The sequence below is a fragment of the Lissotriton helveticus genome, chromosome 7, assembly GCF_964261635.1.
Source record: "Lissotriton helveticus chromosome 7, aLisHel1.1, whole genome shotgun sequence".
NCBI lineage: Eukaryota > Metazoa > Chordata > Amphibia > Caudata > Salamandridae > Lissotriton > Lissotriton helveticus.
This window is the reverse complement of record NC_136068.1, coordinates 1,387,447,621-1,387,471,545: the sequence shown is the minus strand read 5'-3', so window position 1 is coordinate 1,387,471,545 and position 23,925 is coordinate 1,387,447,621. Positions and strand designations below refer to the sequence as shown.

The 23,925-nt window shown below is 43.6% G+C and overlaps 1 protein-coding gene across 3 annotated transcripts in view; it reads left to right on the top strand.

The window, feature by feature from the left end:
• The window catches only part of TBCD (tubulin folding cofactor D), a 2,437,462-nt gene that overhangs the window by 1,323,467 nt on the left and 1,090,070 nt on the right, over positions 1-23,925 (top strand). The window lies entirely within an intron of this gene.

Genomic DNA, 23,925 nt, shown 5'->3' with positions numbered 1-23,925 from the left:
CATCCTGAATTATAAAGACCGCGATGCAATCTTACGGGCTGCAAGAGAGAATGCCCCTATTCGCTTTGAGAACAAAACAATCTCCCTGTATCCAGATTTCACTATAGCGGTGCAGATAGCGAGATCCATTTTCCAGGAGGTTAAGCGAACTTGAGAGCACGCAATTTGAAATATACCTTGCTTTTTCCGGCCCGCCTAAAAGTTATTTATGGACAAAAATCCATTTTTTTTTTATGATCCTGAAGAGGTAGCAGACTGATTGGAGATAATATTCACACCGATGACCTCGCAGACCTCACTTCCGTCAGGCCAAATGCGACGACCTCTTATGCAACTAGATGCCGCTGACAAAATGGCAGGGAACAGGTGAACTATGGAAGCTACAGACACAAGTCCATCTCCGAAAGAGATCACAAACAGCCAAAAAGACGCTCTTGTGACGGCGGCGGCACTGGCTTCACATGATGTCCAGACTGCAGTGATTTCCACTCAATCCTCAGATGCGACTACAATCCGTTCTGACTCCGAGACTAGTTTAACATTCTTCCCATTGATTACCGCACAGACTGCAAGCAAATACTAGAATTGTATCACAGGGCTTGCCGGGATTGGTAACGTATATGATAATATGTAATATGTTTTAAGCTGATTGTAATTTCTAGAAGGTCTATTTGATAATAACTGTAAAGGGGGAACGTATTGACATACTAAGTTCATTCTTATTGTGTATAGAGTAATGTCTGTTTGGAGTGGGCAGTTGTAGCACCCCCCTAGCGACTGCACTATGGCATTTCTTGTTTAAGGTTCAAGTTGAACTTTTCTTTCAAGTTTGGTCCTTTGTTGTTATCCGGGGAACCTAGTATTGGGGAGTTTAGTTCGTTTTGCATGCTCTGCCTTCCCACATACGACACCTGATAGGCGTAGTAGTTCACATGCTCTACAGCGAAAGTATTTCCTGACTTCAGATGGCGTCACTTAACAAATATGCTTACAGCACCTGTTATGTGCGGGGAATGGGGTCGTCCACAAGAGACACCGAATACTAGCGCAACTGAACAGAATGAAAATGAATATATTTCTCCTACAGGAAACTCACCTCAATCACGATGAAGCAATTAAGCTACAGCGGAAATGGAGAGGACAATTGTTTTTCACGTCCTGTTCATAATTCACACGAGGGGCAGCGATCTGGGTTAGAAATATTACCCCCTTTAGGCTGCTGGAGCAAAAGTAGACCTAAATGGCAGATCTGTATTGATCCACGGCTTATTGGATGGGGCACACATATTTCTTGGGAGTGTATACACCCCGAACACTGACCAAGACAGATATTTAGAAACCCTTAGTATAGCACTAGCGGACTGGACTGGTTATCCTCAGGTGGTAGGGGGTGATTTTAATGCAGTATTAGATCTCGATCTGGACAGGTCACATCCTCCATTGCATGCAACAGAAAGTAAAAAACAAGCAGAAGCGCTCAGGGGATGGGCAGAGGGATGGGAACTGAAAGATGCTTGGCGAGTGATGAACCGGAGCCATTAGGAATATTCCTGTTATTCCCCACCACACAGGTTACATACTCGCATAGATAGAATTTTATTGTTCCGGGCTTTACTTGGTTTTATTAGCAACGTGCTACACATGGGTAAGACATTATCGGATCAAAACCCAGTAGAGATAACGCTCCAATGGGGCAAAATTCTGACCCCGATACGGACCTGGAAGCTACAGCCCCTATTACTGGAAGACCAAGTCTTCCTTAGCACACTATCCAATGCTATTGTTAATTACTTCTCCGAAAACAAAGGGACTGCTAGTACACGTCAGTTGGAATGGGACACTTTCAGAACAGTTATAAGAGGTGTAGCGATTAGCACGAAGGCGGTAGAGCGGCTCGCCCTTATTGAATGGTTCAAGGAGATTGAAAGTAGACTGAATACATTAGAAAGGATAAATGGGGGTTCCAGAAGATGTTCGTTCTCCCCCCCGATACACTCAAGCTCACGAACTTAAATATATTTAGCCTGAACTGCAGGTCTCTAGTAAAACATCATGAGGATATACTTGAGCTACTCACGGATAGGTCCCCTGACCTCCTTTTCCTCACGGAGACATGGCTCACCAGTGACTCTACAGCCATTCCAGCCCTGGCTCTCCCACCGGTGGGCTAGCTGTCATAGCTAAATCCTCCTTCCTCTGTACTCTCTCCCCTGTTACAATACCAGAGTGCGAGAGCACACTATTTAAGATCAAGATTTCTGACAACTTTTCCCTCACTGGCCTCCTCATCTACCGTCCCCCTGGGCCGCAAGGACCTTTCAGGAAGCCCTGCCCCAGACTGTCTCCACCCTTGCCCTGCAGACACCCAATTTCAGTATATTGGGAGACCTAAATCTGCAATTAGAGCAACTTGACTCCCATGGCATCGCCAACTTTCTTGGGGATTTGGAAGCCTGCCAGCTATTTCAGCTGGTCATGGGCCCATCGCTTCTGGCTGGTCACCTACTTGACCCTGTGTTCTCTAACATCGAGGGAATTAGAGCTTACGATCCCTTCCCCCTCACCAGGTCAGACCACTTTCTCATTCACATATGCATCAATACTGTAGCAACTAGTCGCCAGAATCCCTCCCCCACCCCTCTGGAGGCGCCCATGGCATAAACTGGACGCCCCAGCCTTGAGTCCAGCCTAAACTCTTCCCGTCCCAATTGGCCTAGCAATTTGGAGGAAGCAGACACTGCATTTAGGGGATGGATTAACAACTCCCTTGATCTTCAGGTTCCCAAAAAAAAGTTTCGGCTAAAACGTGAACAGACTCACCCATGGTACACCGTGGCACTAGCAACTAAAAAAAAGAACTGTAAGACCCTCGAACGCGCCTGGAGATGCTCTTATGACCCCTCAGCAAAAATTAACTACAGGGCAGCCACGAAAGCATATCATAAACTCATACAAAAAACGAAGGCTGCATTCTATACTAATCTGATCAATACCAGTCATAATCCTTCCAAAACCATCTTCTCCCTGGTAAAAGATATGACCAAAACCCCTGAGGGTACCCTCAACACTATCGCCTCTAACACGCAATGCGAGGAACTGGCCCAGTTGTTTATTAACAAAGTTCAAGAAATCTATACGTCATTGGACGCAAGAAGGCCCACCCCGACATCTGGTCAACCAACCTATTCACCTGACTCCCTCCCACTCTTGCAAACCCTGCCCCTTATTACTCATAAAGATCTTGAGTTCCTGACTACTAAGGTGAAGTCTGGGTCCCCTGACGATCCTGTTAAACCTGATACCTTTCGACTTCTACGGGATTCCATCTTAATTGAGGGACGGGAACTGATCAATAGATCACTTCTGTCATCCACCATTCCCAAGTCATGGAAACATGCCGAAGTTATCCCCCTTGCTTAAAAAGCCGATCTTGGACCCCTCTCGCCCGGAGAACTTTAGACCCATCTCCCTTCTGCCCTACCTGGCCAAGGTGATGGAGGCCCATGTGAACTCCATCCTGACCAGCCACCTAGAAATTAACGGGATCCTGGACGAGTCGCAAAATGGCTTCTGAGCAAATCATAGTACGGAGTCAGCCCTACTGGCAGTCACGGAACAACTGAGGGCCTCAGAAGATCTGGGGAACACCTTTGCTCTCATATTGCTTGATTTAAGCGCAGCATTTGAAACGGTCTCCCACGAGATTTTGCTCAAACGTCTTGGGGAGATCGGAGTCAGAGACAGGGCGCTCGCCTGGTTTGCTTCATTTCTATCGGACCGCTCCTTCCAGGTTCACACCCCTCCCTACTCATCCAGCAGGCTCCCTCTCAACTGCGGGGTCCCGCAGGGCTCCGCCCTCAGCCCCACGCTATTTAACGTGTACGTCCGCCACCTGGCCCTTTTGGCCAGGGAACATAAGATCAAAATGATCTCTTTTGCGGACAACACGCAGCTTATCTTCACGTTCCCCAATGACACCTCGCCTGACCAGGCCAAATTTCAGAAAGACGTAATGGCCATCTCAAACTGTATGTCCGACAATTATCTCCAGCTTAATTCCTCCAAAACAGAGGTGCTCCTGTTGGGACGCAACATACAGAAATGGGACCACCAGTGGTGGCCCCCGGCTATGGGTCCCCCTCCTAAACCAAAGGAGGTTGTAAAGAATCTGGGTGTCCTAATGGACAGTGCACTTTCTTTTGAGTCGCATGCAAAGAAGGTTGCTGGTACCTGTTTCGGCCGCCTACGCTGCATCAAACCTATATTGGGCTTCTTTGAGCCACCTACCCGGCAAATTATAGTCCAGTCCCTGGTGTTATCCCACCTAGACTATTGTAATGGACTACTGCTGGGTACTAACAAGTCAGTCGTCAAAAGACTGCAGAGGGCTCAGAACGCAGCCGCTCGCACTCTCTTTGCCCTACCCAAACATAGCCACACCTCTCATCTTCTCAACCGACTTCACTGGCTGCCTGTGAAACAGAGAATTGAATTCAAGTCTCTCTGTTTAACTCATAAAATTCTAAACGGCCAGGGCCCTCAAATACTGCAAGGACTCTGCACCCCCTATACTCCCACCCGGGCCTTGCGCTCTGCTGATCGCCATTAAGCCTGCACCATTAGGGTTCCCAGGAGCAGAGCGGGCGGCCGCTCTTTCAGGTCTCTGGCCCCTGCTCTCTGGAACTCCATCCCCATTGAGGTACGTGCCATACAAGACCATTGGCTTTTCCGAAAATTTATTAAATCCTGGTTGTCCACCTCCATCTAGACAGTCGACTCTTCGGTTTCTCACAGCACTCTTTCTGTTGTCCTCCGCTGCCACCCCTGGCTGGTTTTTCCGCAAGCGCTGGGACGCCCTGCTGTTGGGGCAGCCCTGCGCTATATAAGTTAAATTAACATAACATAACATAACATAACTTTACAACCACCATCAATAAGGGTCGTTTAGACTGGTGCAAGGTGCCCACTAGAATAGTGGACATCATATGCCAGGCTAACTTCTCACATTACTCATGCATTTATATTGAATAAGGTTATACTTCATAATGGGCGACACCTGCTTTGTGATTTGACAGCATCTCTAGACCAGTTCTGATCGCTTATTTGCATTTAATTGTGTAACTCTTCCCACTCTTAAAACTTTTATATTGCCTCTTTCAGTTTTGTGTGTGTGTCAGTCAATATTCTAGTTTGTCTGTTTTTTATGCTATCACATTAAATTCTCCTTTTTTCTCTCCAGGACGGATTTAACCTTGCCACTATAGCCATTACTACCTGTATATATTATGCTCTTTGCTGCCATTTAAAACCTTTAACCTCCTTGGATAACAAGGAAAAATGTGCTTGCATTTAGCTACTGTCCATATTTAAGAACTGTTTATTACCCTTATATGTCATGTGCAGTACTGTAATACACAAATATACTGTAATACACTGTTGGGTATAGATTTATGATATACACCTTTCATCAGCTGAATAGTTTGATTCTCTATGTCAAATACACAATATATTGCTCCTGAAATTGTAAGCTAAGCTTATCCTTGCATTTTGTATATTGATAATGAATTCACTGGCTCTTCTCAATAATTCTTCCTGTTGTATAATGTCCCCATTGTCTTTTGTTGTATGTGTTTACCAACTTTGCTGTAAGGTTACTACTCTTGTTAATTTATGAATGAATGAATGAATGAATGAATGAATTCGCGATTTATGAGAGCGCAACTTAACCCGGAGGCATCAAGGCACAGAAGATGGAAAGAACACAACTGAGTGATCGGAGGCATCAGAAGGAGGCAGCACCTAAGGATATGATTGAGCGAATAGCCAGGTTTTGAGATTCTTCCGGAAAAGGGCAAGCGATGGCTGGGTTTTAAGGATGGTTGGAAGCGAATTCCATAGCTTGGGGGCGAGAGAGAAAAAAGCCCTCCCGCCCCCTCTCGCCTTGGCGACCCGGGGGGTCGCAAGAAGATTTTTGTGAGCAGATCTCAGGGCTCTACCCGGGGTGTAGAAGGAAACGAGAGACCATATGTCCTCGGCACCCAGGCCATGAAGGGCCTGATAGGTCAAAACCAGAACCTTAAAGTTGATCCTTGCCTGAACAGGTAGCCAGTGGAGGTCTTTTCTGATTTCTGTAACAGAAGCACGTCTGGGGGCATTCACCACAAACCTGGCTGCAGCGTTCTGAATAGTCTGTAAGCGGTGGACGGGTTTTTTGCAGATACCAAGATAGAGGGCATTGCAATAGTCCAGGCGGGGTGAGATGAGAGCAATAACCACCTGTTTCCGGGCATCGGGGGAGAGATAGTGTACTAGCTTCCTGAGGATCCTCAGGACCCCACAACAAGTTGACACGGTTTTGCCTACTTGTCTATCAAATGCCAGTGTGGTGTCAAAGGTGACCCCCAGGTTTCTGGCAACTAAGGACGGCAGGGGGCAGGTTCCAAGGGAGGGTGGCCACCAATCCGAGGACCAGAGATCTTGTTTGCCACCGAAGATGAGGATCTCGGTTTTTTCACCGTTTAGCTTAAGGAAGTTCGTGGACATCCAACCTGCCACGGCTTCCATGTATTTCTTGAAGTTGAGGGCCGTGGACTCCACAGAATGGGATAGGGAGACCATTATCTGGGTGTCGTCGGCATACGACAGGACTTCCAGTCCGAAAGATCTCACAAGTTTTGCAAGAGGAGCCACATATATGTTGAACAACGTAGGACTCAAAGATGAGCCCTGCGGGACCCCACAGTGCAAAAGCTTGGCAGAGGAGAGGAAGTCGCCCAGTTTGACTCTTTGGGAACGTTGGTTAAGGAAAGAAGTCAGAAGACTAAGGGCAGGTCCTTCCACTCCCATTTCACCGAGCCGCCTGGACAAGATGTTTGGGGACAGGGTGTCAAAGGCGGCTGTAAGGTCGAGCAGGATCAGAATGGTAGGATGACCTCTGTCGACCTTAGCGCGGATGTTATTGACTACCACTGTAAGGGCTGACTCGGTGCTGTGTGCCTTTCGAAAGCTGTGCTGTGAGGAATCCAGCAGACTAGCTTTGTCCAGAAAGGCGCTGAGATGGTGGTTGAGGTGAGCCTCAAGCATTTTGGCAGGGGCAGGCAAAAGGGATATGGGACGAAAGTTTTTAAGAGTGCCAGGGTCTAAAGTGGGCTTTTTCAGTAAGGGCTTTACGATAGCCAGCTTCCTAAATGTGAAGACACATGTGACTGGATAATGCTGCTGTCAAATTTTAAGTTTGGTGTTGCCCAAGGCCTTTTGATTTTACTACAATAATATCTGTAATATACTTCGCTATAGTGGCTTTCAGCTAGTTCTTTTGAAAATATTGGTCTATTATTGTGTCATCCATATTTTTCTCTGGCCACTACAGCATACAGCTGGGTTCTATGGATGAGCCTACTACGGCCAATGAAGGCATTCTGTTCTTTCACAAGGGGCACATCCACACATAAAGTATTTCCTTCAGTGCCAGGCTCTGCTGTGGCAGTTTGGACTTTTTGAAACAAAAAAATATTTTAGATTTCAGACTTTTTTTTTTATATTGCATCAGCTTCTCCAACAATAATATTGTGCAGAAATTATGACAAATCAAAATGAGCATTGGCCGTGCCAAAAATAGGTGGTCAGCCAATCCACCCAGTCGCTTTGCCAATACTGGTTAAAGTTGTATCTGCTCTCTGAAATCCAGATGGGTGGAGCAGTGCTGTCTAAGACCAAGCATAAATAAATGCACTCTGTTGTAACATGTTACAGTCAGCCACTTTAGCAGAAAATGTGGTTTTCAAAAGAATTATTGTGAAGGATACATATGCTTTAAAGAGTAAATGTTACATTTTGTAGGAGAGTAAATAGTGACATCCGGCCTGCTTTCAAACCCTCCCACATTAGGTTGATATACTGAAATCGGGCAACAGGATGTTAAATGTTTTTATTTATTAGAAGATGTATATAGCGTGTACCGAATCACTGAAGAGGTGTGAATGGTTTACATGAAAGGATACATATATAAAATGTATAATGAAAGAGAGAATCACTTTTTTGTAGTAAATCGACGAAACCAGAACTTGAAAGTAGTTATGCTGAGTCTAGAGCCAACTGCATAGCCAAGTGATCAACCCACCTTGCAGTCCCTGCTGTCTCTTCAATCTATTTATTTAGAAATGTGCAACCCAATGTACCCTTGTGGGCTTGGGTAATTAAGTCTCAGGTAATAGTGCCTACAAGGGATGTATTTATGTGTTTAGATGGAATTTTCAACTACTTACTGAATGTCTAATCATGGCATAAAAAAACAATTGAAAAAGAATAGCATGTATTACTTCAAAGAAAAAGAATGAATCCGTACAATCAGGTGCCTTTCTTAATTCATTGTATTGCATTCAAAATGATGGCTTCATTAGGGGTTCAAAATTGGGAGGTACTTCAAAGGCAATAATAACAGAATTGATAAATTCGTGACAGTTACAATTCGCTAGTTAACAATGTACAATAGCCCATTTCCAAAAGTGTACTGTTCGGAGACTGTCCTAGACATAGGAACAAAGTCTCCCAGGCTCAGTCTTAACAGAAACTAAAAGGAAAATGTGTCGACGTTTCTGTATCTTCTGAAGTACATCTACGAGACCATCATAAGGACAGGATGTTTCATGTGAAGATCCAGGACTCCTCTGGCAATGAAATTTCAAAAGAATAAAACAACAAACTATAAATACTTAATTAGAATGAAGTTAATACACCTGGAAAAAAGAGATTAAGAGATCTATGCTAAAAATCTTGTGAATAGACCCAGAGTGTACAGAGTACCCAAAAGAATAAAGTGAAATGTGCAAGAGACCAAAGTTGGAGCACAAAGTGTAAAGCAGTGCGTCATTTCAAAACTGTAAAACGTTACTGGTACGAGTGTCAAAACAATTCTGCAGGAGAAGTTCCCCCAGTTGAGTTGTGAAATCTAAAAGATGACATAAGAAAACATGTTTGGCAGCATGTCAAGGAATAGCTAAGAAAATCAGCAGTCAGACAGTTTCTGAAATCATTAAAGGACTTTGGGCCATATGTATTGTAGCAGGGTTTCTGTTCTCCCACAGAACTGTGCACAGAGGATTGGAACCTCAGCGAATTAGGGTGACCCAAAACTCACCTTAGTACTCAACAAACCCCTTACCGAGCTAGCTACAGTGTCTCATTGGTCATAACAAACTCCCAATGTTTAGACAAACCAGAACATGAGCTTACAATACCTCAGGTTACGTGGAACACATGAACACTCTTTCGTTATACAATCATTTCAAACCAGAACGTGGAGTAAAGAAGAACACGTGAACATTTGAAATATTTATTTACTAATGTCGTCTTCTCAGGCGCAGTATCTTAGATAATACAAGGAAACATATTATCAAAAGCAAAGCTATCAGCATAGTTACTAGTCCATAAAAAGCGAATGGTGACAGCATGTTAACATGCTGTAAATGAATAAGAGTTAACAACACTTATTTCTCACCCTCCCTACCACACATATTATATTAATAGCTAAGAAGGTCTCTTTGGGTTGAATTAGGGCGAGCCCATACCTCAGGATCCTAGAATGAAGAGATCACATCAGCATACAACAGCTCTCTCTGCAATGCGAACAGCATCAAGTGTGTTTGTGTGTGTCCAGCAAAGCAATATAAAACCCGCCTTAAAGCCAAAGTTGGCAGAAGCTGCACTTATGATGTCTATGAAGGCGCGAAGATCAGACCTCATAACAATTCAGTATCTTGTTGTTCCTGAAGCTTCAGCACTCTCTGTACAGACATAGTTTATTGAGCAAAGCTGATATTAGAGTAATAACATATTATTCTCATGTAAATCACAACGAACTACTAGGTTGAAAGCTAAATCAACAATTAAGTGTCGTGTGCAGAAGCAGCAAAAGGAAAAATGGCGTTTAAACATGTAATGTGCCTATGCTAACTTAACGCATTATAAAGATATATAGTAGCTATATGACACCCCCCCATGATCCGAGGACGGACAAGATAAGATAAGATAAGGGCAACTTCATGAAAGCAGAGTTCAACAACCATGAACAACCTTATAAGTATAAAAAACTGCAGTAACCAAATCAAAAATATAAAAAATGTCACAAGCACTCAAGCCAATAGGACTGGGAGGTGAAAAAATGCAAAAAAAATCGGGCATCATCAAAAACCATGAAGTCTTTTCAAGGCAAGACCGAATATGCAAAATATGCAGCTACAGCCTCCAACAGGAAATCACCGTCTTCATCCGAAAACAGTTCAGCCATCCAATTCAAAAGAGGAAAAGAGCAAACGTGTTCTCCCAACACTGGAGCCTCTATTACCATCAGAGGACAACTCGGAGGGTTTTCAAGAAAGCTCATTGCCAAGAAATCCTGCGCTGCTGTAAGAACGTTCCAAGGACCCATTAGTCCATGCATCGCTGCTAAGGCCATAATCCTGTCGCCAGTGCAAACCAACTCGTGAGTAACGATGGGACTCATCAGCTGATTAAAATCGACTTCAGGAGAAACAGGTCCGCAGAGACACAAATCAATGGCCCAATCGAAGTCACAGCTTAGGCAGTGAAAGACAGGCTGGACACAGGTGAAGTAGGAAAATCGAAACGATAATCCATATGCCGTGCTTAAAATCGCAAGCGGCAGCGTGCCATAATATCCAAGCATTCGGTCACGAAACAGCGCTAGGAGGGGCTGGGCTGCTCCTTCCACACGTGGGGCATCCATATTTAAGGAAGCAAACAACCACTAGAACGGCCGCCGCTAGTGCCAGGATAACCGGGAATCCACCAAATAAACTCGAAAAAATGGAATGGAAGAAAGCAGGGATGACTCCAAAGATTTTTTCAAATGAAGTTACAAGACCACTGCTAACAGACTTAAAAAAATGCGCCAGCCCATTTGTGGAGGACGCGTTGAAGATAGAATGTACCACCTCGCTGAAATGTAACGGTAAATCAGTATTTAAAAGGGCCTGAACTTCTGTCCGTGTATTAGCAATGTGAAGAACGAAAGTTTCCCTAGCCGAACTCAAGGCCACTTCTTTCTGGGACAATAGCGCCCTTATTCTGCTCATGCCGCTGAATTCTGCTTTCAAGGTTGGGATTCGTGGCCAAATGGAAACCTCCCCATTCTCATGTGTGGGTGGGTACAGGACATTCCTGCAGCAAACGACACGCTCAGTTACGGTTACCACATAAGCTACACCTTTAATTAACCCGCAACAATCTTCACTATTTAAAAGTAAATAACTTCCGTTCCCTAGTAAGGTAAAAGTCGGTGTGATTGCAGGAACCGGCGTCCCTTTTAAAACACAGGCCAAGTTCGGCCGGTCTTGGTTACAGGAACCGTGCAATTGTATATGCCTACACATTAGCGAATGATCTGGTGTTTCTGTACACTCCTCCCCATTTAGATAAACTTCCTGGCCGTCTTTCAAACATCTATAAGTGAAAGGAAGGGACCAGACTTCATGGAGAAAAGCACTACCTAAGGGCTCATAGCGACCTATGGCAACATATCGCATACAATTTGTAAATTTATACAGTGCAAAAGGCAAAGTTATTAACCCGTGGATAAGCCACGTAGCATCGTTGGCCTCTGCCACAGAGAAAGGCAAGGACTCCAATTTCTCAATATGTAACATAGAAAACTAAGCATCTCGCATGGAAAGCAAGCGCTGCTTGTCAGTCAAATTAAATGGAGCAAAGAGAGAAGAAACATTCATGTAGGTCCATGGCACCTTGCCAGCCTTCAACGTTTGAAGGGTCCATGCAAATTGCATGACAGAACGTAATTGATTTTGACCATGGTACAACACAGACACTTCATCATGCACAATATCCACTACAGAAGACACAATATTATCCAAAGTGTAAATGCGGGAAGAAAGCATGTTAATACTATTATCAACCACAGCAAGCACCTTTTCTAAATTTGCCTGATCGATAGCTCTAAGGCGTGTCGCAGCCTCAATCTGTGATGTCTTCCAGATTTCATTGTAAACAGCATATATCCATCTTTTTGATCTACCACTAGCCGGCCCTTTATGAAATCATTTAAATCTATATCATCATTCAGCTTTGCAAGATGTAATGTAACTGCAGACAATGTTGAATGTTTCAGCCAATTCTGACACAATTTGCCCACAGAGTAAGTTGTCACAGAATGCTCAGTTTCAAAACGTGGATCAGGTCTGACCTGTGTAAAGCCATCAGATAAACCCAGAAAACGGTGCTGGCATGAATCTGCACTTCTGTGCCACACTAGCCAACCTTTAGGATTCATACTGGATATGTTAAAGGATGAATTCAGCAATAGGGTTTGTAAGTCCCTAATCGAAAACTGAGTATAATTACTCCAGCCAGAATATTCTTCTAACTCTGGGATGGTCGGAGAATTTAATTTTTTAGATGTAGCCAATCCAAAGCAAGTTGTCTGTGAAATAGAAGAATTCAAAAACAACATCTGATTCGGGATGAGACAAGCACGGTGCAAAGCCTCAGTGCCTTGTACCTGCCAGTTCCTAGAACCCCAAACTGATTTTAAGTCAATAGTCTCCTTCCATAATTCATAGCCGCCTACAGCCAGCTGATCAAGAAAGGATCTCGAATACAACAATTTTGTATCGGTAAGTCTAACCTTGGACATAGGCTTCTGTGTCATTTTAAAATAAAAGGACTCGGGATTAGACTGATTGAAGTCAGTAAAATAAGTGTACTTTTTCAAAAAAGTACTCGAACTGCCTTGTTTAGGAGCTTGGCAATGCTCCCATTGTGTATAATTTACAGTATTCCTTCTGGACGCTGTTTTATGTAAGAAGTGATTGCCAAAATGTTGAAAGCAAAACAAATCACCATAATTAGCAGATTCTAAGTACAAATCTTCAGCATCAAAGGCAGCATAGTATTTTAAATCAGAAAACAAAGACTCTACGGCCTGAACATCCCAATCATCAGAACGAATGTTTTGTTTCACAACATCCCCCATGTTAACCCTAAGCACATTGGGGACATTAACAACCTCGGTAGGGCCATGAATTTGAAACCTAACGGCATCCCACACTATCCCATCAAGGACAGTCCAAGCAGTGATGTTAACAAATGTCAAGTCTCTTTTCAATCTGTGTGCAGAATGCGATGAGGAAAGGGGGGCCAAAGTTCCACTTAGATGTCGAATGCAAGTTCTTTCTTCGACATAGTGTCCATTCATAAGACGGAAAAAATAAAACACAAACCCAATTGACATAAAAAGGTAAATTGAAAAAAGCACCAGCCAAATATATGTCCAAGGCGGAATTAAAAAATGTTTTTTAAACAAGCTGGCATAAATTGCAAAACGTGAGGGTTTCTTCGAGGCAATGGAAACAGAGTCAAATGAAAATCTGGATTCTGTGGCCAAACGGGCTTGCAGGTCAGGCATGGACAAGTCAGTGGGGTAAGTATAGTCTATGTCAGCAAGGTCCGTACCGGGCAAAGTACTTAATAAAGGACTGGAAATAGCAGGCAACTCGATTGCCACTTCAGTTTCATGATTAGAAGCAGTGGGCAAAACAGAATTTCTCACAATGGAAGGACAGGAAACAGCCGGTGTCATGCTAAGAAGAATCGGCCACTCTGTGTATCTTGACATTGTCAATTGAGATAAACCTGTTTTCATTACGACCAGGAAGTGGTGGTAAAATGACTGTTCTTGTGCCCTTCACTCCAAGGACTGGAACCGGAGCTCGATAGGAAGGACCAAATTCTTTCTTGTTATCGATCTTCTCTCGAACCAGTTCTCCATCTTGGGGTAGCCAGCCGACTACCGGGATCTGCAATGCAACATCCGACGTGGAGGGCAAATGTTCCTTTGCAAGACTGTCTCTGGTCTTTTGTAGAGTCTGTAAAACAGTACAATGTTCATCTACGTCAAAGGTCGTGGCGCGAGCCACGTAGTCTAGACCGTCAAGGTCAGGGACGAACATCTTGATGCCAAAGAGCATTTCGTATGGGGTCCGCCCACCCAGAGACCTTCTAGGGAGATTATTAAGAGCACGCTGCACGCCATAGAGGTGGGCTAGCCAGTTTCTGCCAGTGCCTATAACTCGGGCTGTCAAAGATTGCTTTAAATCACGGTTCATTCGCTCCACTACACTGTTACCCTCAGGTCTGTAGGGAGACGAAAACTTGACTTGGACCCCCATCGAATGCATGGCATCCTTATACGCCTTAGAGGCGAAAGCCGGACCCTGATCCGAATGGAAGGTACCACAGGCAAAAATCCCTACAAAGATGCGCAAATCTCTAATGACAGTCCGTGAATCAGCGCTGCGATGGGGCCAGACCCACACAAAGCGTGTGCATGAATCAACTGCAACTAAGATGTACTTATACGCAGTGTCAGATGAAAAAGGACCGCAGTGATCTAAATAAACACAACCTAGTGGTTTATTAGAAATGTACAACTGAGTCTGAGGCGGACGCGCAGCAGTCGAAGGTTTAATCTGCTGACATATGTCACAGAGAAGGACATAATCACGCGTCTGTTTGTACAGTCCCCACCACCAGAAACGTTGTTGTAATTGAGTTACAGTGGCTGAGACGCCCGCATGCGCAGACGCCGCACCTTTATGAGCCGCAGTAATCAAGTCTGCCCTGCGATCCGCGTTGGGAATCAAACGTTCACCAACATCAGGAATTTTCACAAAAGGAACCTTTTCGGGACTTAAGTGGTACGTGTACTTCGAAGGGAACCCCGAAGGATGTTTACCTCCCTTCTCAGTGGCAGCAACAGCTGCCAAGATGTCACTATCAATCTTACTTTTGGACCGTGTAACTGCTGCAACTAAGTATGTAGACACTGCTGATTTCTCTGCTTCATCAGCAAGCGAGTTACCGACAGCGTGGACTCCCACACGCTGGTGGCCAAGAGTATGAATTACAAAAACGAGCGGCAACGAAGCCTTAAGCTCTGCCACTCGAACCCAGATCATTTTATGTTTTATTGTGCTACCCTTGGAATCACGAAAGTCATTCTGAATCCAAAAGAACAAGTTTTCATTGTAAGACTGGACACAGTAGAAAGAATCACTTACAATAAGAGTAGTAACACTAGGATCTGCGTACTCCAACGCTAGTAAGAGAGCACGAAGCTCTGCCAATTGTGCGGTGCAATCTCCCAGTGGCAACGTGTGCACTTCCCTGGATATGAACTCATCGTTCAGCATAGCACCTACCACAATGGCGCATGCGGAAACGTAGGCATGTTTAGAGCCATGCGCAACCTGCGCCGAACCATCAGTGTAAATGATGCAATGGAAGTCCTCCAAAGGTCGCATAGCTAGAGGAGCAGGATGAACAAACTCATACTGCAAGTACTACTGCGACCGCAACGAGGCGTCAAAAATAAACGTGACATCCGTGGACGTCAAGGACGCAGCCCACTGAATCCACCGAGGGTGTAAAGCTTTTGAATTTGGTACACTGGCTTTCGTGACTGCCTCCAAATGAGGACAGGGTGTTACAACCAACATGCGTTTCCCCTGTGACAGAGCTCGTTCCTTAAGAATAGCCATCTGCACAGCTGTTAAAACCTTTTCCACAGTGGGAAACCGCATCTCAGCCGAAGTGTACAAGTGTGACTTGTAAGCAATAGGAACTGTGTCTCCTTCATTAAAAGTGATGTACGTGAAACCCACCGTCCCTGGTATTATTCTTATCACCAGGTTGGTATGGTTGTCACGAGTCAGTAAGAACTTAGAAGCGAGCAGATCAGCCTGCAAGGATTGCAAAATGGCTGAATGCTCAGGCAGCCAGCATGATTTCGAAACATTTGGTTGTATCAAAGCATATAAAGGCTTGATACGCTGGGCATATTCCGGAATGTATGTCCTCCCGAAATTTAAAAAGCCCAGCAAAGACTGTAATTTTTTCAGTGTAGTTGGAGCGCGCTGCTGTGCGCATTTCTCCAAGAAGTGAGGAGCCAAACCTCTACCTTCATTGTTGAGCTCATAGCCCAGAAACAACACCGTGTGTTCAGCAATGTGCGATTTAGCAAAGTTAAATTTGTAACCCATGTCTGCAAAGTTACAAATAACAGAATTTACACGACACAGATGCTCCCAAATATCATCGTCTGTGAGATATATGTCATCCACATACGAACAAGCATCTGGGTCGAGTGCTTCCAGAATAGAGACAATGCGTGCGGTAAATATACCAGGACTATTCTTATAGCCCATTGGGAGACGCCGGAATTGTTTTTGGACCCCAGCGCATGTAAAACTGGTCCATTGGGAGCTAAAGCTGTCCAATCTGTGGGCATAGAAACCGTTGGATATGTCAAGCGTTGTCTTAAAACGCTTACGCTCGAGACTATCCACTAGGGCAGAGCCGTGAGTATTCTGTACTGCACAGTTACGGCATTACGAGTTCAAATTCCGGTAATCCAATACCAAACGATATGATCCGTCAGGCTTGGTCACAGTAAAAAGAGGATTATTCATCGGTGACACACACGTTTCAATAACTCCCTGATATTCTAATTGTTCAAGGATTTCCGCGACGGAAGCTTTGGCTTCACGCCGACTGGGATATTGAGGTTGAGGCTGCGGCTGAGACCGCAACGGAATTTCGTGGCAAGGGGATAATTTGTCCCAACCACATTGGTTACGGTACAGAGCCGGTGCGAGAGCCCGAGCCAACTCTTCTGCAAAATGCTGCGCATGCTCTTTCGAGACAGTGTTCGCGAAACTTGGGAGGATTACCTCCTCCCCTCGCGGCGCCGCGAGCACAAAAGGTGGGGGCCAGTCAGCCTCCGAAAGCAAAATATCATACGTAGAAGACAGATTTTCCCAAAACACCCCTTTTACGGTACGCTGTATGTCACCTTCAATTAACAGGACAATTTCATAAAGTCTTTCAGGGGGAGCAAGTCTCGTATCTGCTGTTTCTATTACAACGTAGACATCAGTCGCTGTCACCCTCAGTAGTGGACGCAGCGCCTCTCTGACTATGGTAATCTCCGCCGCGCTGTCCAGCAAGGTCCGAGCCCACGTCAGATTCCGAAGCCGCGTTCTCACTATCTGTGGCATATCGATGCGCTGTTAAGGCTGCGACTTTCTTTTTCGCAAACTGCGGTCTTTTCGGCGTAGAATCCTCCTGCTTCGCTGCGCCTTCAATCTGGCGGGGCTGGCCACGTCCCTGTTGGCCACCACGTCCCCTACCGCCTCCTCCTCCACTGGTTTTCGGGGCCGATGAGTCCTGAAAGGAACGAGGAGAGCGTTGATCAGAAACCTGAAATCGATCAGGCGATTTAATCATCGCTCGATCGCGCAAATCATAAACTTTTTCAGTCGGCGCAGGAACTTGTGTTGCAGGATAAGAATCCTGAGTCTGCTTTTGTTGCTTCCCCTGTGTCTGTTTTTTAGGCCAATTTTGTTTTTTGGACTTGGGTTGGACATCTGCCGCAGCAGACTGTCCTTGTGGTTGTTTTTTCTCCTTGACAGGAAAATATTTCAGACCTCTACTTGTGCGGCCGATCGTTTTATATGCGGCCACAACTATCTTCGCTAACTGTCGGGGTTTATCGGCATCGGGCAGAGCAGCCAAAGCATTCGACACCTGAAAGTTCACCGCATCTCCTTTAATATTGGAGAGTATGAGATCGCTTACTATCTCAAACGAACCACACAGGCGCATACCCAATTCAACCGCTGCCTCCGGTCCGTGATCATCCTGAACACGTTTAACGATCTCAGGCAGTGCGGTCATAGACAGGGTGCCGAAACACCTCGTATAAACGGCCGCAAATGTTTTTCCCCAGCTTTCACAGTCAACAAGTTCAGGAGTTAAATCCTTTGGTAAAGTGATCGTCAACATTCTATGTTTGTCAGCAGAAGTAGAATTCGGAAACACAGCCTCCAGTTGGTCAAACTTCTCGGCAAGCCAGAAAGGGAAGTCATCGTTATCAACGGGACGCTGACCAAAAACCGAATTGACCATAACCGGATTTAGGCGTAAACCGCCACGTTCCGTTTGAACGGCCGCACCCCCGGGGGGACCACCCGGGAGATGACGACCTATGTATTGCACTAATGCACGAATCACAGCAATCAAGACAACGTGTAGTCTGCGAATATCAGCAAGGGGACAAGCGCCGTGATTCGGGTGCGGGGTAAATCCACCCAAAGCAGGCCAATTTGTACCTGGAATGGAAAGTGGACCTAACCTCGCAGCGGACAAAGAGTGGGGGAGGGCGCCATCAAACCAAACGCGATGCTGCCCATGATCAATAGGTATTTCCAGTGCCCTGTACGGTGTATATTCAGCCGGTACAGGGGAGGGTGTGTAGTGGAGGAACACTTGAGAATTCGCATCCACCTCCGGAAATGTGACCCACGAGTAAAATAGCTCGAACGGGTACGCCGGATCTGCACACACCACAGCCATGCCTTCCAAAGGGACTTGGTAAGTTTGTAAATGGTTGCGCACCGCAATGCGACTATGCTGCGCAATGGCCACAGCCATGATATCACCGGAACTACTGAATAGCAAAGAAAACTTTGTAGCACAACTGGGTAGTAAATCAAGGAAACCGTTTTAGATAGATTCAAGCTTGAATAGGTAGGTTTCACCGACACCACCGTTTTCCGGACACGATAGTGAAGGGGTTAAGGTTTGAACGATATACTACTCGAGTGTCATGATATAAGACCACCAACGTACGGGCGCCATGTAGCAGGGTTTCTGTTCTCCCACAGAACTGTGCACAGAGGATTGGAACCTCAGCGAATTAGGGTGACCCAAAACTCACCTTAGTACCCAACAAACCCCTTACCGAGCTAGCTACAGTGTCTCATTGGTCATAACAAACTACCAATGTTTAGACAAACCAGAACATGAGCTTACAATACCTCAGGTTACGTGGAACACATGAACACTCTTTCGTTATACAATCATTTCAAACCAGAACGTGGAGTAAAGAAGAACATGTGAACATTTGAAATATTTATTTACTAATGTCGTCTTCTCAGGCGCAGTATCTTAGATAATACAAGGAAACATATTATCAAAAGCAAAGCTATCAGCATAGTTACTAGTCCATAAAAAGCGAATGGTGACAGCATGTTAACATGCTGTAAATGAATAAGAGTTAACAACACTTATTTCTCACCCTCCCTACCACACATATTATATTAATAGCTAAGAAGGTCTCTTTGGGTTGAATTAGGGCGAGACCATACCTCAGGATCCTAGAATGAAGAGATCACATCAGCATACAACAGCTCTCTCTGCAATGCGAACAGCATCAAGTGTGTTTGTGTGTGTCCAGCAAAGCAATATAAAACCCGCCTTAAAGCCAAAGTTGGCAGAAGCTGCACTTATGATGTCTATGAAGGCGCGAAGATCAGACCTCATAACAATTCAGTATCTTGTTGTTCCTGAAGCTTCAGCACTCTCTGTACAGACATAGTTTATTGAGCAAAGCTGATATCAGAGTAATAACATATTATTCTCATGTAAATCACAACGAACTACTAGGTTGAAAGCTAAATCAACAATTAAGTGTCGTGTGCAGAAGCAGCAAAAGGAAAAATGGCGTTTAAACATGTAATGTGCCTATGCTAACTTAGCGCATTATAAAGATATATAGTAGCTATATGACAGTATCAAGCTAAGTAGCGTTCGCAAACGCTGCATTTCAGCGTTTGCGATTGCAATTTAGCTTTGTGCTATGTAGGTAAGTTGAAACCTACTCGCAAAATAAGGAATCGCAAAAAATATGATTCCTTATTTTGCGCACGCATTTAGAGAATCGTAAATTGCGATTCTCTAAATGCTATGCTAGTAGGCATCGCAAATTGCGATATTGCCTTAAGGAATCTCGAATTACCACCAACTTCAAGTTAGTGGTAATTTGCGATATATCTTTAAATTTTTTTTTGCTTTTTTAAAGTGCCATGTGGCACACATACATGCCCTTAGGGCATGTATGTGTGCACCACATGTGTACACATGCACATTTCAGGGGTGCAAAACCCTTGCACCCTTGAAATTGCATGTGCAATTCCTGTTCATTCCTAAGGGCCTCTTGGTTCATAGGAATGAATGGGAAGCCATTCCTAAATTGCAACTCGCAATTTGCGAATCTCAATTAAGGAATGCGCGGGGATCGCAAACAAATTTGAGTTTTTATTTACATATCGTTTTGGGTTCTCAAATAGCGATTCTCTAAAAATCGCTATTTGAGAATCGCAAAAGCTTTCTTTCATACATATGCCCTTTGATCTGTAACAAAGTGTAGACAGGCCTCACTTAAAAAAAGAGAACACAAAATTAAGTGGAGTACATGGAGCCGTAGGGTCTGGTCAAATTCAAGCGAATTACATTGAGCCGTAGGAACAAAAAATAAATAATAAAAAAATGGCCTCACTGTAGATGCAGAACTGAAAATAGAGGACAGGGTATGCCTTGTTGATGTAGTGCGAAGCTAAACAGTGGGCAAGGAAAATAATCAAAGCAGCAATGGTATTTATCAGAAATAACACAGACAAAATTAAAGGAAGGGCGTTTCCAGGTCGGAAGTTTAAATAGTCAACAAGCGACGCTTAGCTCGGAAGTGAAAGGATCCTAGGTCTATGCACCGTATCAGGGAATGGAGGAAAGTTTAACTTACATATACGCCGAATAGTAGTGGAGTCTTATGTAGCAAACACGATTACATCTATGTTTATAGCAATGAGGCTAGCAAAAACAAAATGCTGAGACAAGAGCAGAGTTAAGTTTTTACTTGAAAAAGGTAGTATCTGCAGTCAGGATCCGTGGTCTCCGTATGCTTTCCAACACATGTTGGAAGCCAAGCGGAAGACCGGAAATGTCAAAGCTTATAGGGTAGTGAGGGAGTGGCCTAAAGTGTGTCTGCCATTTTGGAGTGGATTTACTGAGTGAGTGTAGATGATAAATAGTTAGAAAACAGATTGTATTGGCATAACCATTACAAGGAAACCGAGCATAATATGCAACATAAGCATATGACATAAGCAAGAATATATTTCAGCAGAAATGTATGGCGAGATGTACATTACCAGTGGCTCAGGTAAGCTGTCAGACAGTACAAGATGTGACAGATGTTGTAGCCAACAAGGCAGTCAAATATTCACAACAGTAAGCTTGTTGAAATAGTATCGTTTAAGTCTCAGAATAAAATGAAAAGTACAGTTTTGTAACACGGCCAAAGGCGGCTGGTTGGAAACTTTAAGAGGTTATGGACAAGTATATTGCAAAGTAGTTCTATCTACTTATAGAACGACATTTTGAGCAATATTGTGATATCCTTTTAAGTCAACTAAATTATAATGTTCGATGTTAAGCCTGTATTAATGGCTTGGTTACAATAGGATATTCACTGCAATTTACTTAATCAGTGATAAATAGAAAAAAAAATTGTTACACAGAAGAAATACAAAAAATAGTTACACAATGGAAAGGGGTTAGCACAAAAACGCTAAGATTTGCCATTCAACAGCTGCATTCAGACCCTTGTTGACATTATCGGTCTCACAGATCCAACAATTTTCTTTTACTGTTAGAACACGGCCTATGTTGTTTGACTTTTTTGAGGGTTTTAACAACTTCTATGACCCACCGCACATGTCTTTTTTTGATTGTTTTTGTTGACTAAAGTGGTCCACTAAGGGCTCATGTTCCACTTTGCATCGAATTTTGGATTGGTGTTGAACTATGCGTTCCTTTATTGGTTGGGTTGTTTTTCCAATGTAAGCCAGGCCACAGGGGCACTCAATGCAATATATAACATTCTGCGTGTTGCAATTAGAGCATTGTTTAATTTGAAGTCGCTGTCCACTAATGCTGACGTTTTTCGTGGTTTTTGTTTTGCTACAAGCAACACTTGTTATATGTGAAGTGGCCTAGAATAGGGGTCAGTTGTAACAAGTTCTGTATGTTTGAAGGTCTAGAGTCCTGACAAGTCTATTTGTAAGATTCGAACCTCTCTTGAAGGCAAAGAGTGGCTTGTCTTTGATTTCGGTAAGGCCTTTTAAAAGACCCCAATTCTTTCCAATTATCGTCTTGATTTTATTGGACAAAGTACCAAAGGTAGATACATATACAAGTCGTGCATTTTTGGGTCAATCTTTATTTTTAAGGACGGCTTCACGATTGTAATACTATGCCCTTTTCATTGATCTCTTTAGCAGTCTGACATGGTAACCTCTTGCTTTTAGATTGTCCTGAAGTTTATGTGCTTCTAGAAAATAGTCTTTGTTTTGAAAGCAATTTCTCCATAAACAGAGAAACTGACGTAAAGGTAAATTGTCTTTTAAGGCCTGGGTGTGATGGCTATTGTATTTGAGGAGTGTATTCCTCGCTGTTGATTTGGTAAATAGTCTTGTATAAGCAACCATCTTCAGTTTTGACTGTGATGTCAAAAACATTTATCATGCAATTGTTGTATTCAATAGTGAATATTAGATTTACAGCCTGCACTTTGCTACTGATTAAGTCCTTTAATGATTTCAGAGGTTGTCTGACCGCTGATTTTCTTAGCCAAGCTGAGTAGAGTACTATCCCGTGACATGTTAGCCAACAAGTTTTCCTATGTCATCTTTTAGATCTGTAACTCAAGTGCGGGAACTTCTTCTGCAGTATTATTTTGATTCTCAAACCAATAAGTTTTAGCAATTTTAAAACGATGCACTGATTTACACATTTTTTTTGTGCTCCAACTTTAGTCTTTTGCACTTTTCACTTTATTTTTTTGCGTACTCTGTACTCTCAGGGTCTATTCACAAAATGTTTAGCCTAGATCCTTTATTCACTTTTTTCCAGGTGTATTAACTTCATTCTAATTTATTATTTATAGTTTGTTGTTTTATTTTTTTGAAATTTCATACCCAGACGGGTCCTAGATCTTCACATGGAACATTCTGTCCTGCTGATGGTCTCATAGATTCACTTCGGAAGAGGCCAAAACGTCAACACTCTAACCCATCTTCCTTTTAGTTTCTGTTAAAACTGAACCAGGGAGACTTTGTGCCTACGACTAGGACACACTCCACACTGTACACTTTTTGGAAATTGGCTATTTTGCATTGATAACTAGCGAAATTTATCTGTTAGGAATTTTTCAGTTCTGTTATTAATACCGTTCAAGTACCTCCTCCTTTTGAAACCCTCATGAAACAATAATTTTTTTATTTCAATACAATGAATTAAGAAATACACCTGGTTGTACTCGACCGATTACATTTTTTTCTTTGAAGTAATACAGACTACTGTACCTTTGATTGTGAGATGACCAGTAAGTAATTGAAAATTCCAATTAAACACCTTTTTAAATATAATCCCTTGTAGTCTCTTCAATCTAGACACAGGTCTACTATATATAGCCTTTCTGCTCTTGGGAAACACAGTTGTTAATCTTTCTGAATGTTGTCATTGGACTCTGAATGTTGAAAACGAGTTTTAAGAACACCCAGATATCTAGGGGGGCGGTGGTGGAGGAACTGAGGTGGGCATGGAGCCTAATTTGGGGGTGTCACACCAAATGATGCATAAGTGATCAATGACCTTAATGTGGCTCATAATAGATCAATCAAAAATATCCCCTGTAATATAATTGAAATTCAATATTTTACAATTAGAAAATGGCCGGCTGTGCTGGCAGGTTAAGTGCTTTGACTGCCGGTGCATAGACATATGAAAAGATCTCGATTGTGATTATCCATTCAAATGCCTAATCCTCCCGAACCTAGTTCTTATTGTTTGAGGCCACTGACTTTTAGGACCAGTGTGAAGCCCTTGTGCTGTAGTCAAAAGGCCACCCTCCAAGGCGCGCCCGCCTTTAGAAAAAGCGCATTCTTGAAGTGTTGTCATGCGACAGGGAGGACTGAGAGAACACGAGAACCT